The sequence below is a fragment of the Lathamus discolor genome, chromosome 4 (genome assembly GCF_037157495.1).
Source record: "Lathamus discolor isolate bLatDis1 chromosome 4, bLatDis1.hap1, whole genome shotgun sequence".
NCBI classification, from domain to species: Eukaryota; Metazoa; Chordata; class Aves; order Psittaciformes; family Psittacidae; genus Lathamus; species Lathamus discolor.
The window spans coordinates 12,175,490-12,188,589 of record NC_088887.1 but is presented as its reverse complement, the minus strand read 5'-3'; the positions used below and the strand labels follow the sequence as shown (position 1 = coordinate 12,188,589).

Sequence of the window (13,100 nt, the reverse complement as noted above, 5' to 3'; positions counted from 1 at the left end):
TCCCAACCCATAAAGCAGAAAGGCCCAGCTTTTTCAAAATGTCATCAAGCCTTCCTTTACACAAATAGTGGGTTAAGATTTAGCTGGGGAAGACTGTGATGTTATGTAGCAGCACACTTTCCTTTCACACTGAACCAAACCTCCCAGCCCTTCAACTGTGAATTAACCTTTTCTCATGGAAAACAAAGTAATCTCAGATCTCTATTTGTAAAATGGCATTATCTTACTTCTTATTACGTTTCATAAGAATTATTCTAGCAAAGAGCATAGGACAATATCTAAGCAAGGAAACACTCCAGTGTAAGTTAAAAAGTAAAAGTTTAAAATGTCATAGCCATTGTTGATTAATGTGTTAAATGCTCTTAAAGGCTTTATCACATTTATTAGTTTCAGAATTGTCCTACTTTTTCACTGAGTTCCTCTTTGTCTAGATCCATCTCTCATCAAAGTGCACTATAAAAATATCTTCTTTAGATTAAAAAGCATTTAACTGGACTGGCAAAGCTGAGGTCTTGGAGTAAACCACCTAGAAAGGGCAAACTGCAATGTAAAAGTTTATTAAGGCCTGTCTGTCTCTTTTTTGGCTTGCAATGTGGCAAGACATGCTCAGTCAATACACGTATGCACACAGGACTGTACATACTGTGACTAAAACAGCCATGTCTGCATACACTGGTGAGTAGCAGAGTGCAATTGTTTAAAGCCATATTGTAGGTACTACTTTGGTATTTCATCCACAAGCTTAACTTTGGCATTTGTTAATCATATATACCATACCATTTTATTGTCTAAAAATGGATATGACAGCAATTTACAGTCAGAAGGAAATTATGAGGATGGCAGAATAATCCCATTACTGAGTCAGCTGTGGCATGGATTACTGAGCGCATGTGTGGGCTTCCATACATCTCCCATAGCAAATAAATCAGTGTTTTCCAACACCTTCTCAAAAATAACAGGGTAGAAAAGACCATGACTGTCAATGAGCCTCTAGAAAAGCACGGAAGGAAATCACAACACAATGCCTGGACTCTTTCAGCTCCCTGGAGATCTTTAAGTAATAGTCCATGACTAAAATACTGTAACATGTAGCATGGAGCGGAGAGAAATGATAGAACAGATAAACTGTTGTCATGTGTCAACATGTTCTAACTAATCAAGAAAGTTTTAATGTCAAACATCAAGTACAGGAATTTCAAAAGATATTTCCATAATTTAATTATAACAGATCAAATACCACATTCTGCATTTATTATATATAAAAGCATATGTTCTTCTCAGGTACCTAGAGAATTTTTGAGATATTAAAAATTTTCTCACCTATCAAAGATTAAATTTAATTTTTTAATGAATACTAGCAAATCACACACACAGAATAATCCTAAATATCTTCACCTAGAATTTTTAGCACTATTTTCTTCCCTTTTCTGCGGTAAGGAGAGGAACTAAACTCTTTTAGAGTAAAAGTAGTACAAATACTCTAAAACACAAGTATTTTGATGACTGGTAAATGTCATGCATTTATGTATATCTCATACTAATATTCGACTTCACTATATGTGTGAAAACAAATGAATATTTAAGTTAGTATTCCTTAAAAGCCCACAAGAATGTCAGGCCTTAACTACCTAATTCAATGCTCACCTTCTGTGTAGAAAAAGTAAGAAAAGAAAGTGGGTTATGAGCTTTGATAGTTCAGGGGAATACTGTGACACTAGGAAGCTAACAGCTGTCCCCCTCCATCCCTTCCCTTCCAGCCAAGCAGTACCAAGGGCAATGAGCCGTACCAGGCTTGGATAAGCTCCCGGTTGACCCTGCCAGGGGTGGGCTCACAGGCAGCAGCAGCAGAGAACAACTAAATGTGACAGTGCAGGGGCTACGGGAGAAGGTGCTGAGGGCGAGATCTGGCTGCTGATCTAAGCACTCGATTGTGACAAGAATCCCAGGCAAAAATACAAGCAGGGAATTTAAACAAGCTGAAGCAAAGCGAAGGCTTTCCCCAGGTTAGACTTAAAAATCCTGGATTCCTCTGGAGTTAGTGCTAGGTGATACCAAGGCATCTGTCCCAGGAGGTACCCACTTACAATCAAATCTGAAAAGAACAGTAGCAATAAATGCAGTTATTAACAATTAATATAACCAAGACCTAATTGCACTGTGTTTATTTAGCACTGATACTCATTATTAAACTGAAAAATTTCCATAAAAGAAAATTAAAAATATTTCATAAATGTCCCAATATATTGCTTCTGCTTTCTCCAAAATTTGCTGGGGTACCTCATAGTTTATTTTAAACATAATTTATTTTAAAACAAATATCTTTGGTTTTCCACTCCTATACAGGGAAATGCTTGAATTCACACGTTTTCCTTAAAGAAGAATCTAGAGCCCCCGGTTATTTTGCAACATGTTTTAAATAACAGCAGGAATCATTATTATTGTTATTTATACTTACAACACTAATCACAGTTTAGCAACCCAGGCTGGTGCTATTTTGTGCAAAGCAGCAGTGAAACCAGACAGAGTCAGACTCCACCCCAAAACCCTGGCAGTTATCAACATTTACATGAGAGGTCTAAATTAGGACCCTCGTAGCCCAAATTTCCTTCTGCAATCAGTGGTGAGAGGAGGACCCTGCTGGGGCAGTACTCAGATCTCCAGCAGCTGAACTGCTCTGTGCAAGTCTGCATGATCACAAAGCAGCAGCTCCCATGCTATATTTTTAGCAGGACAGCATATTTTTTGCCTTCTCTCCACTTCTACCATTTCCTTCCTTCCCATTACCCTTTCAGCTTTGTTTTCTGACATTATTTTCTCCGTTTCCACTTCCTCTACCCTGCTAGCCTCTCTTTTTCTTTCTTAGAAGGGCTTAAAACTGCATTTCTTATTGCAGTTATTTACCCTGGACTGATTTACCCCCAGCAGAAAGCTTCACCCCTCTAGAAGGCATCCCCACCGCATCTCCTGGATGAGCTGCAGGCTTCTAGAGGGGCGGCATGGCTCTCCAGAGACCAGCACAGTTTCTGTGGACAACTGGATACAACACAACACTTGCTAAGCCCTACAAAAAAGCACTTGCATTGTTCAGAGGGCTGAGCAAACAATGAGAGCATATGGCTTCTAATGCTAATTAATTATTTTGTGGGTTAAGGGGGACACTGAAATAATAATGGTAAATGAGATTGGAAAAATACTTCCTGCAAGTTTAATTAGGGCAGTATCTCTCTGATTTTAAACAGCACAATGTTAACTCCAGAGGACCCTTTGTACCCACACAAAGGTCAAATGCCATAATTTAATCTGCCATAGTAAAATAATTAATACAAACATTAATGATGACTTTTTCAATAATGGGCTAAGCACAAATTCAACTTTATAAATAGCAGCAACAAATCAGATCACACAGCTGACATCTCTTAATAAAATATTAGTGGTCTTCACTGATTTTACACACATGCTCATTAGTTTTGCTTCAATATAGGTTGAATTATCAATTGCTCTCCTTTCTTTGAAACAGTAAATAGTTTTATTCAGTAGAATAAAACTGACTCAGTTATGCATGACTTATCCCAACTTTCAGACATATTGCACTTACTGCAATTAAACTACAACTGGGCCTTTTTTCACATTGAAATAAACAGATTCCTAAGGAAGAGTTTTAGCTGAGTCCTATGACTTTTTATTTATGAACTTTCCTGTTTTCTTGTGTATTGTTTTGAACAGATGACTGCTTTTAATTTCCTACCAGCGTGATTATTTGAGGATAACCACACCCTCTAGAATGGTGGTTAAAGGTATGAGGTAAAGACTTTGTTACAGAGAAATAACATTTGGATTTCATGGAAAAGAAGAGCAGTTCACTTTAAAACATTTACGGCTCTTGTAGTGAAGTTGTTTCCTTTTATTAAATGGTCACTGTCAGAAAATCACATTAAGTTCAAGAACAATCATAATTAGCATTGTCAATCAAAGTGGTACAATAATAGGCACATTAACACAATAATATATTGATGTATGAAGAAGTTCTTCCTGCCTAAGGTAATGCTTTAGTCTGAAAAGAATAATTGCCAACTGCTTCAAAGTGCTATAGTGAATTAAGTTTGTATATAGCCTAATTAGAGAGTAAAAATGAAGATATGTGTGTGCTAGATTTCAAATTGGCTATTTTCTACCTGCAGTGCTCAGAATTTTCAAATGCCTTCTGCAATGCATTGCACCTTGTTATTTTCAGGCACTTTATCAAGTTGTATCATGTCTCATTCTATTACATTAAATGATATAACAGTTACATTGAGTTCACCCTGAGGTATCACAATGTTAGAAACATAAAGGAAGAAAAAAATACTCAGCAGAAGAGTCAGTGAAATAAAACTTAGAAAAAATGATCTTTGGACTAACCATCTTTCAAAGTGTAGGTTACATTATTAACTTGCTGTGTGGAGACCTCATAGCAGCCTTCCAGTATCTGAAGGATGCTGGAGAGGGACTCTTCATCAGGGACTGTAGTGGTAGGAAAAGGGGTAATGGGTTTAAACTTAACCAGGGGGAGTTCAGGTTAGATATAAAGAAATCCTTTACTGTGAGGGTGGTGGGACACTGAAACAGGTTGCCCAGAGAAGTGGTAAATGCTCCACCCCCAGCACTGTCCAAGGCCAGGTTGGACAGAGCCTTGGGTGACATGGTCTAGTGTGAGGTGTCCCTGCCCATGGCAGGGGCATGGAACTAGACGATCTTAAGGTCCTTTCCAACCTTACCCATTCTATGATTCTATAACTCTATAACTTAGTTTCTTGGTGTTTATTCTTTGATCTCATTCTCTCATTTTTCTCAGTATAAGAATGATGCAAAGAGGTCCAAGAGAAAGAGAGACACACCACAAGGAAGAGCTGATGAGAACTGGAGGACTCAGAGCAAGTTACTTTTTGAAAATCTAGCAGTTTGAAAATGCTAATTGCTGTTTTCAAGAGCCCTTTTTTTTAAAAAAAGTAAGATTTCTTTGACAACTGAGACTCCTGGGTTACTACAGGGAGAATTCTTGCTTAAATATTTTCCCTAGTCTTAGAACATCTTTCAAAAGTTTATTTTTCATTTCTTTTTATAGCAGCTTTGAAGAAACTTTCTAGGCAGAAGAAACTGACATCTATTATCTATACAATGTCCAAAGAGAGTTAGTCACTTAAATCCAGTACTTTGCACTAAGAACGAATGCAAGATTTCCATTAGCTTTAACTGTAAGGAGACATTAAAAAACTGCATCTCTCTTCACTAGTGAGAACATTCCAAAAACAACTATAAGTCTGGCAGATGGCAAAATCTCTTAAAGCACTTATTTAAAAGTAAACGTTAGGGCAATATAATTAAGAGATTCAGCAGCAAATGCATCCTTAGCAATTTTTAAAAAAAATCAAATATCACCATTATTGGAAGAACGTGCTCTACAGTTCATGCATAAATCAGGAGCCTGAATCACTGCTTTGAATGCAATGGACAGTGCAGCCTTTACCATGACAATATAACTACCATATCCTAACATGTAATAATAGAGAAGTCAATTCTGGTTTTGTTTTCAAAAGCAGCTTTATGATCTTATTATTCTGGAGAGCTTGCACTTAATGGAGACAAGAACCACTTGGATCCCCCCACGCATAACCATAAAGATAACTTAGAATATTGTTATCTTATAGGGAAAAAAATAATTGTACATACATTTAAAAAAGAAAAGAGCACAATGCCTCTTTAGAGGGGGTGGGAGACTCAGGACTGAAAGTGAAGAAAGTTAGCACGAAAATGAGTATCTGATTACTGAAACACTGCGATAGTCAGCAGCAGGCAGAAAGGAAGCTGTAGTGAATGTTCAGCAGTTCTCCAGAGTGCACCCACAGCTACATTCATTTTGAAATCTTTTGAATGCTATTTCACATTCCCATGCAATCTAGCAGCAGTTGTGAAAACATCTTTCAATCATTTCTAATAGCTTTAAAATTATAGCACCTTCCATCTAAATGGATCTGAAAATGGGCTTCTAGCTTTATTCACTAATTTTAGAATTTATGATGCTTAAAACAAAGAACTCCGTTAGCTAACTTATAAATAGGCTAATTATCATAATGTGACCTAACCACTGTAAGTTGCCTAGACAGCAAAACACACAACTTTAAAACTGCAAATCACCTGATTTGCAGTTTTATAAGAATCTGAGTTCAGATACTTGCAGATACATAAAGAGAAAGGAGAAACATACAGTGAATTTCCAAATGAGGCCTCATTATAGCTAATTCAAAATTCTGTATTAAAAGGAATTTTTTTCTGATTCATCAGAACTGTATGCTTTAAGAAGACATGCCCTATCTGACAGCAGCAGAAAACCAGAAGGGACTCGAATCCTTCCCGCTTTCACAGCCTAACACACCACCTTCCTACCACATTCTTTAAGTGGAAGCTTCATCAACATGTTCATTTTCGTCTAATAAATGATCATATGGGCTGCACCTGCAATCTGTCCTCATATGACATCACATGGGAGGGCTAAGGCTCGGTTTATCAAGGCACAAGAGAGAAACCTTGTGGTGGTGTCATCTTGTCCCAAGACCTATGGCTGGAGGGGAGTTGGGAAGGAGGGAAAAGGCTCCAGCACTCCTTCACCTCAGCACTGATGGCTCAGTTGGTTCCCTCAGCAGCAAAAACATCCTTTTGCAGGCATCTCAGCTCCCTTGCCAGCAGACTCTGCAGTGACTAAGGTTCGCTGTGTTTTAAATTACTATTGAAGGCAACATTTCAAAAGCACCAGGAGTATCACAAGGATCACAAATATTAGGAACTTCAGTCTTTGGCGTCCCTTACATTACTCTTCCCTCTTATTGTACCTTTACCAAAGCCAGCCTCAGTCCTCCACCTATTATGTTTGTCATCTCTGTGGGAAATGAAACTAAAATAGGAACTGTTGTTTTCATTGTCTGTGTTCACAAAGCCTAGCACACATGAGATTTCCATTGCTAATAAATTACTATCTAAAAAAAATCTCTTCAACAACTCTTTTTTAACTCTTTTTCATTCTTTGAAAGGATCCTCATGATTTGAGAAATTAATTGATAAAATATGGAATAACTAGATATGTCTGAGTAGGTCTTAATACCTGCATGGCTCTTGTGCTTTTTCTTTTCACAGCACATACACTGCTTTGAAATACAAAATGTAAAATTAAGTCAATAACAGCAGTCCTTTAGCAGAACATTCATTCAGCTAGAGAAAGTGAGACCCAGGATAGGTATGCAGCTGAGCACAGAACCGATTATATTAACTGCTAGCACAGAATGTACAAGCTTAAATGAGTCTATCACTATAAATGCAGAATGTGCAAATTAATGTGTGTCTGAGCCAAATTAAAACACAGCCTTGATCTTCTGCAAGATAAAATGTTTGGCTTAACACAAAATGTTTTGTATAGTCATCTTAGTAGATAAAACTGGCTAGGGAAGTAAAAGTGCACTGACCAAAGCAAGGCCTGTTAAAGATTAAAAAAGAAAAAAATAAAAATTCAAGGTATATGAAGTGTTGAAAAGTAATAAGGTCTGAATGACTTAGTGATGGCTGTCATAAAAATCTGGCAGGGTATTCTATTTACAATATGTAATAAAACTGTCATACACAGAATTTATAAAAGCATTTGCCCTAGAAAACTAAATCTTTTTGCCAAGGGCAAGTTAATAACCTCTGCAGTTCATTTGAATATGTAGGCAAAGAGATGTTTTGACTAATAGAGCATCACACGGTGAGCACTAGGCAATCTAGTAGATATCGTGAGAATGGGATGATCCAAAGATGGCAACAACCTGTGTGAATACTGCGGAAAAATCTTGTGAACTTTATATCCATTGTGACCTGTCACTAACGTGCGCTCTGCATGTGTGTGTAGATGTGTGGGTTATACTGACTGGGGATTACACATACAGCAATCCCATGTTAGCTGACAAAAATTATTTCTCCTCAAATACTCAGAGAAGTTGCTGACTTGCAAAGTAGCAAATTGAATGCAGAGTTATTGCTCTTAAGATTATGTAGGGCTTAGAGATTTAAGTCACCAATGTATCAGTTGACATCCAGAACGTTTCCCTCATAAAAAATCCACATTTGTAAATTAACATATTTTTAAATCAAAGCCTCAAAAATACATATTTAACAGTATCCCGCATTAAAAATTGTGAATCATCCAGAAAAATAGTTGCTATCTAGCCACAGTAAAAGCCTGTGTGCAAGTTCTTGGGGAAGGAACAAGTCCCACCTTTGTTAGGGGTAAGAAACATTCAGTATGATAATAATCACCATTTTAGAAAAATACATTTGTTTCTGCCCAAGAACTAGGAACATTTTTTTGCCCTGAGCAATGTGTTGCCATGGACTACTATTTATACCTGAGCTAATTTAAAGCTAGCTTTGTATATCTCCAAAATATGCTGCCATGACTTCAACTTAGATTCTGTAACAAGCTGTGTTAGTTCCCCCAATATATTAGCAGTGCAGCTTTGCTGAAAAACATATTTCCATTACACCTACATGAATTAAACCCTGCTGCCAGGTATTTCTGTGCAAGGCAGCTGGTGCTTTTGCACAAGGGAAAGGGTCCAACTAAATGAGATGAGCTTCACATCAGCTTTTAGTTATCATACCAACAGATATGTTGAGGCAGCAGCTAGAAAGCACTTGTGCCTCTGGCTGGTGGCTTATCCCCACAACACAAAGGGAATTTTCATGTCCTGCTAACAAAGTGCTGTGCCTGTGTACATGGCTGTGAATATTTTGCTGACTGCAATTTGTACTGGAGCAATGCTATTTTACCTTAAAATTTAAAGCCTTTACATCAGAAACCAAGTAAAAAGTTCAGCTATCATATAGCTTTTATAAATGTCATTAACATATCATTAAAAAGTCACAAAATGAGAACAAGGTGGCTCTCCATTCCTGAAGCTGAAATTACACTTAGTTGTACTGTTATTTGAGTGACTGATATCCAGGTGTCTGATGAGCATTTACAGTTGAAATGATGCTCATAATCTTTCTGTCTCTTACTTCCATCCAAATGAGAAATAATTATGATTTTATTTTATTCGTTTACTTTCTTACTGGTATGCCACTGCATGAAGGACTCTTGGTGAAGAGTGTGTCAAATTTACTTAATATTTACTCTGGAAAAGTGGAAATACATGTGGCCATTCAAATCTCCTCCAAACCCAGCTTCAGTTTCTCACCTAGGTGAATCTGTATCTGTTTTTCTGGGAATGTAACTGTCCGAGACAGTTAATGGCAAAAGAGGAAGTGGCAATGCCTCAGAGTGATAAGGCACTCCTAAAGAAGGCACGATTTGGCACAGAAAGATTAAGCAGTACAGTCATTTCTGAAGTGATTCCGAGTGATGATTCTGTTATTATCAGGTTGTAACATATGTTCAGGTCAGCAGCGTACATATTGCATCCTCAATTTCAAAACTAATTTTTTGGAAAAAGATCAGCACTCAATTCCTGAAAGCCAAAATTTCAGCTGCTTGTGTTAGAGTAGCTGGGCCAGGTTAGAAGAGATTAGAAGTAATGTCTGTTATGGCGTGTCTACAGACACATTTTAGCTGTCTAGTAATACACCCCATCATGCAAGTTTAGGAGGGAACACAGCTGATGCCAGAGGCAGTCTGTGGTCCCTGTCCTTGCTATGTCCTTGTAACTCCACTTCTTCTAAGCAAGCTATGTCATTTTGCTACCGCTCAGTATTAGCCAAGGCAGAATGCCTATTCACCCAGCAGAGCCCCAGCTCTGCCCCTGACAGGTAATGGTGTGGACCACACATCATTGCTTTACATGTGCTTTATATTACAGTTACTGTTGTAGCAGCAGCAGTGATGAGGTGTGCATGACCACCTTTTGGCAGCTTGCTCCTAATCGATCATCCCCCTGTAGCCTGCTTTCATCCTGCTGCTTTTGGCCTACTGGCTTGTTATCTCAATGGCTTCTTTCCTCCACTGAGTGTGCTAGCTGTAGTCTCAGAAAATTACCCTTATTTTTCTCTGCTCGGGGACTATGGACCTCTCTACTGGCTGGCTACTTCTGGCCACATGCTCTCCTTGCTGATTAGATGCTCATTGCCTCTCACAGATTACAGATCCGGCCTCAGTGAAGAAGAGGGCTGCCTGCCTGCAGGGATACATAAAAATAGCCTGGGAGCCACTATAACAACAGCAGTAACAACAACAATAATGCACTGAATGAATCCACGTCAGAAGTGACCCAAAGGCCTCTAAAATGGAAAAATATTAATCTCAGACTTATTTTGGGTCTATAGCAATACAATGGAGCTGTTCAACATCGGCATATTCTTTATGGACCAAATGACAGGACTGAGCTAAATGTAATTTCCTGATGAATGTGAGTAGGTGAGGTTAAAGATTTCTTGTCATATCACATAAATATCCCAAAATGATCCAGAAACATGCCTACAATTTAATGGATATTAATTAGAGTTGGTAGACTAGTTGCCATAGTACCCAGCCATTGTCCAAAGTGACAAAAAATTCTTCACAGGTTTTCCCTGTGAAAATGCAATGTCACATAGGGAATCTCCTACTGCACTGGTCTTACACTGTTCTTGTGTTAATGGTTCAAACCGCAGTAGACAAGAAACTGTCTCACTATTAAAAAAACCCAAGAAAACCAAAAATAAACAAGAAAAACCCCAACCCTAAACCCCGAACAGTAACAACAACAACAAAAAGCACAACATAAAAGCCTAGATGTTAGTCTTAGGCCAAATCTAAAGTTAGAGTAAGGTGGCATCATTGTCCAAAAGGCACAGAAACAATTTGCTAGACTGAACACACCACCAGTTACAGTATCAAGGAACGTAAATTATTTGAAAAGATAGAAAAAGATAACATTCGGGTTTTAGTACTGAGTGTTGTTCACTTTTGCTGTTACTATTGAAAGTTAAAAGTAACTGTAAGAGAAAGAGGACATCTGTCCATGATGAACATGATGAGCATAGATCAGAGTGAAGAAAGGGACTGCATTTACGACAAACATTCAAACACCAGTCTCCTTGACTAAGAGTTTTTAATTAAACAATAACAACAGAAGGAAAGAAAGCTACAACTGCCGTACAAACCACTTGTTCAGGTGGTGGAAAGGTATCTGTGATTCCCGCTTTCAGTGGGGGTTGCAGCTCCAAAAAAGCCCAATAAAAACCATTCCTTGCGATGAGCAAGAGAGCAGGTAAATCCTGGCTTCACTTACTGTCCCCTGCTTGATAAGCAGAGCAGGAGACTAGGGTGCAGTAAAAAAAAGATATTGGCCAGGAAAGCACCTGTTAAAAGCTTTTCCCCTCAGGGGAAAGAAGAGCAGGAAGTGAAGACCAGAAAAAAGAGTTGCATGGGAAGAACGGAGGTGAATGCTCCTTTTGTAGGCTTTTAAACTGGTAAAACATATGTTAATTGTTTTTGCTTGGGTTCAAGAAAAGGAAATTTGCAACCAGCTTTCATTCAACACCTGGTTTGCTGCCAAGGTTTACTTGTTTTTGCAGGTCATTACTGGTGTGTCTGGAAGCATGAACAGGAGCACTTTTTGTCCTAATTACTGATACACAATGCACAGGCTATATTTTCAAATAGCAGAGAGAACTTATATTATATAAACTACAACCTTTCAACCTAAATTTCCAAATTACAAACCAATAAAGTATAAATACAGTATTGCTCTGGATACCACTAAGTGAGCATGACAAACTAGGCACACTGAAGATGCTTGGAGAGAGTCAGGTAAGATTCCTGTGGTGACAAGAGTGACTGTGTGTGAGTGTTCATGGAGGTGACCTCATAAACAGTAATCATATAAAATAACGACCTCTCCATTCTTTGGAGTAATAGGAAGGGAAGAAGAGTCTGAGATAACTGAGTCCAAACTTACAGGAACATGAAATGGAATTCCAGAGCATAACCTTGAAGGCACATTTTTTACATACTGGAGAAACAGCTGGGTCCAAACCAAGTGGCAAGTTGTTCTGGATTTTTTAATAACTTTCATAACTCGATATGTGTTTTTGAATTGAAGTTTAAACCATCCTACAAAGGCAAAATATAATAAAAGTCTCATACATCATTTAATGCTAGACATATATATAATTTTCAGCTACACAAGAAAACCACAAGGCTGTGAAACAAGAGTCTTATGGCACAATACGTGCTTGTTCATTAGTTTTGGAAAACTACATTAACCTTTTATATTCTCACTATGTTGTGATTTATCTTATTTCCTAAGATTACAAGGAATGACACAATTGGATTTTGCCACGTCTTGTCCAGCATTTCAAAAGTATTCAAGATCTTTACAAATTAAATGACACAATAACATGCTCAATATTTCATTTGCTGCTTCACAGCTGTTAGAAGGTGTGCCTCCGATCTCAAACGTGAGACAGTGAGCCCAATCTCACTAGTGCCCTTTGGAAAAGGCCTATCTACCTATTATGATGGCTGCAGATTATTCCAACATCCACAGGTTATTACTAAAATATATTTCAATATTCTGCTTCACCAGCACTTGGATCCAATCCAATCTTTTACAAAAAGAAAACAGTTGGCAATTATTTTCAGAAATATTTTTTTTTTTTGCACTGATTCTTTTGGATGTTGATTTAGATTATTCCCAGTACTACATATATTAAACAAAATATCGCATAGGATCTAAGTCAGAATTCTGTGTCTACAGAACACTCTTATTAAATTGTATTTGAAGAGTTCAACACACTTCAGCTGAATCACAATACTGTTTTTTCAAAAAATAAAATATAAAACAGTTTTCAATAGGTTCATACCAATGCTCCATCTTTAAATATCAGCTTATCTCTCTGCAAGGGAAATATCAAGCGCAGGTGCTAGAAAAACAGCTACGGTAACATGGGCCTATCTGCTCCTGAGTTAAATTCCTGCCCCTCATCACTGAATTGGCAAATATTGCCCAAACCAACACGTAAGAAGTCATCAAAATTTAAAATTTCCCAAAGCATATTAATAATTTCATAAATGTCCATGACACAGAAGTATTAATAAACCTAAAGAAAGATAATGC

The 13,100-nt window shown here is 37.7% G+C and overlaps 1 protein-coding gene across 1 annotated transcript in view; it reads right to left on the bottom strand.

Moving 5' to 3' along the window:
* The window catches only part of ROBO2 (roundabout guidance receptor 2), a 1,075,181-nt gene that overhangs the window by 922,570 nt on the left and 139,511 nt on the right, over window positions 1–13,100 (bottom strand). The gene's annotated exons all lie outside the window — the stretch shown is intronic.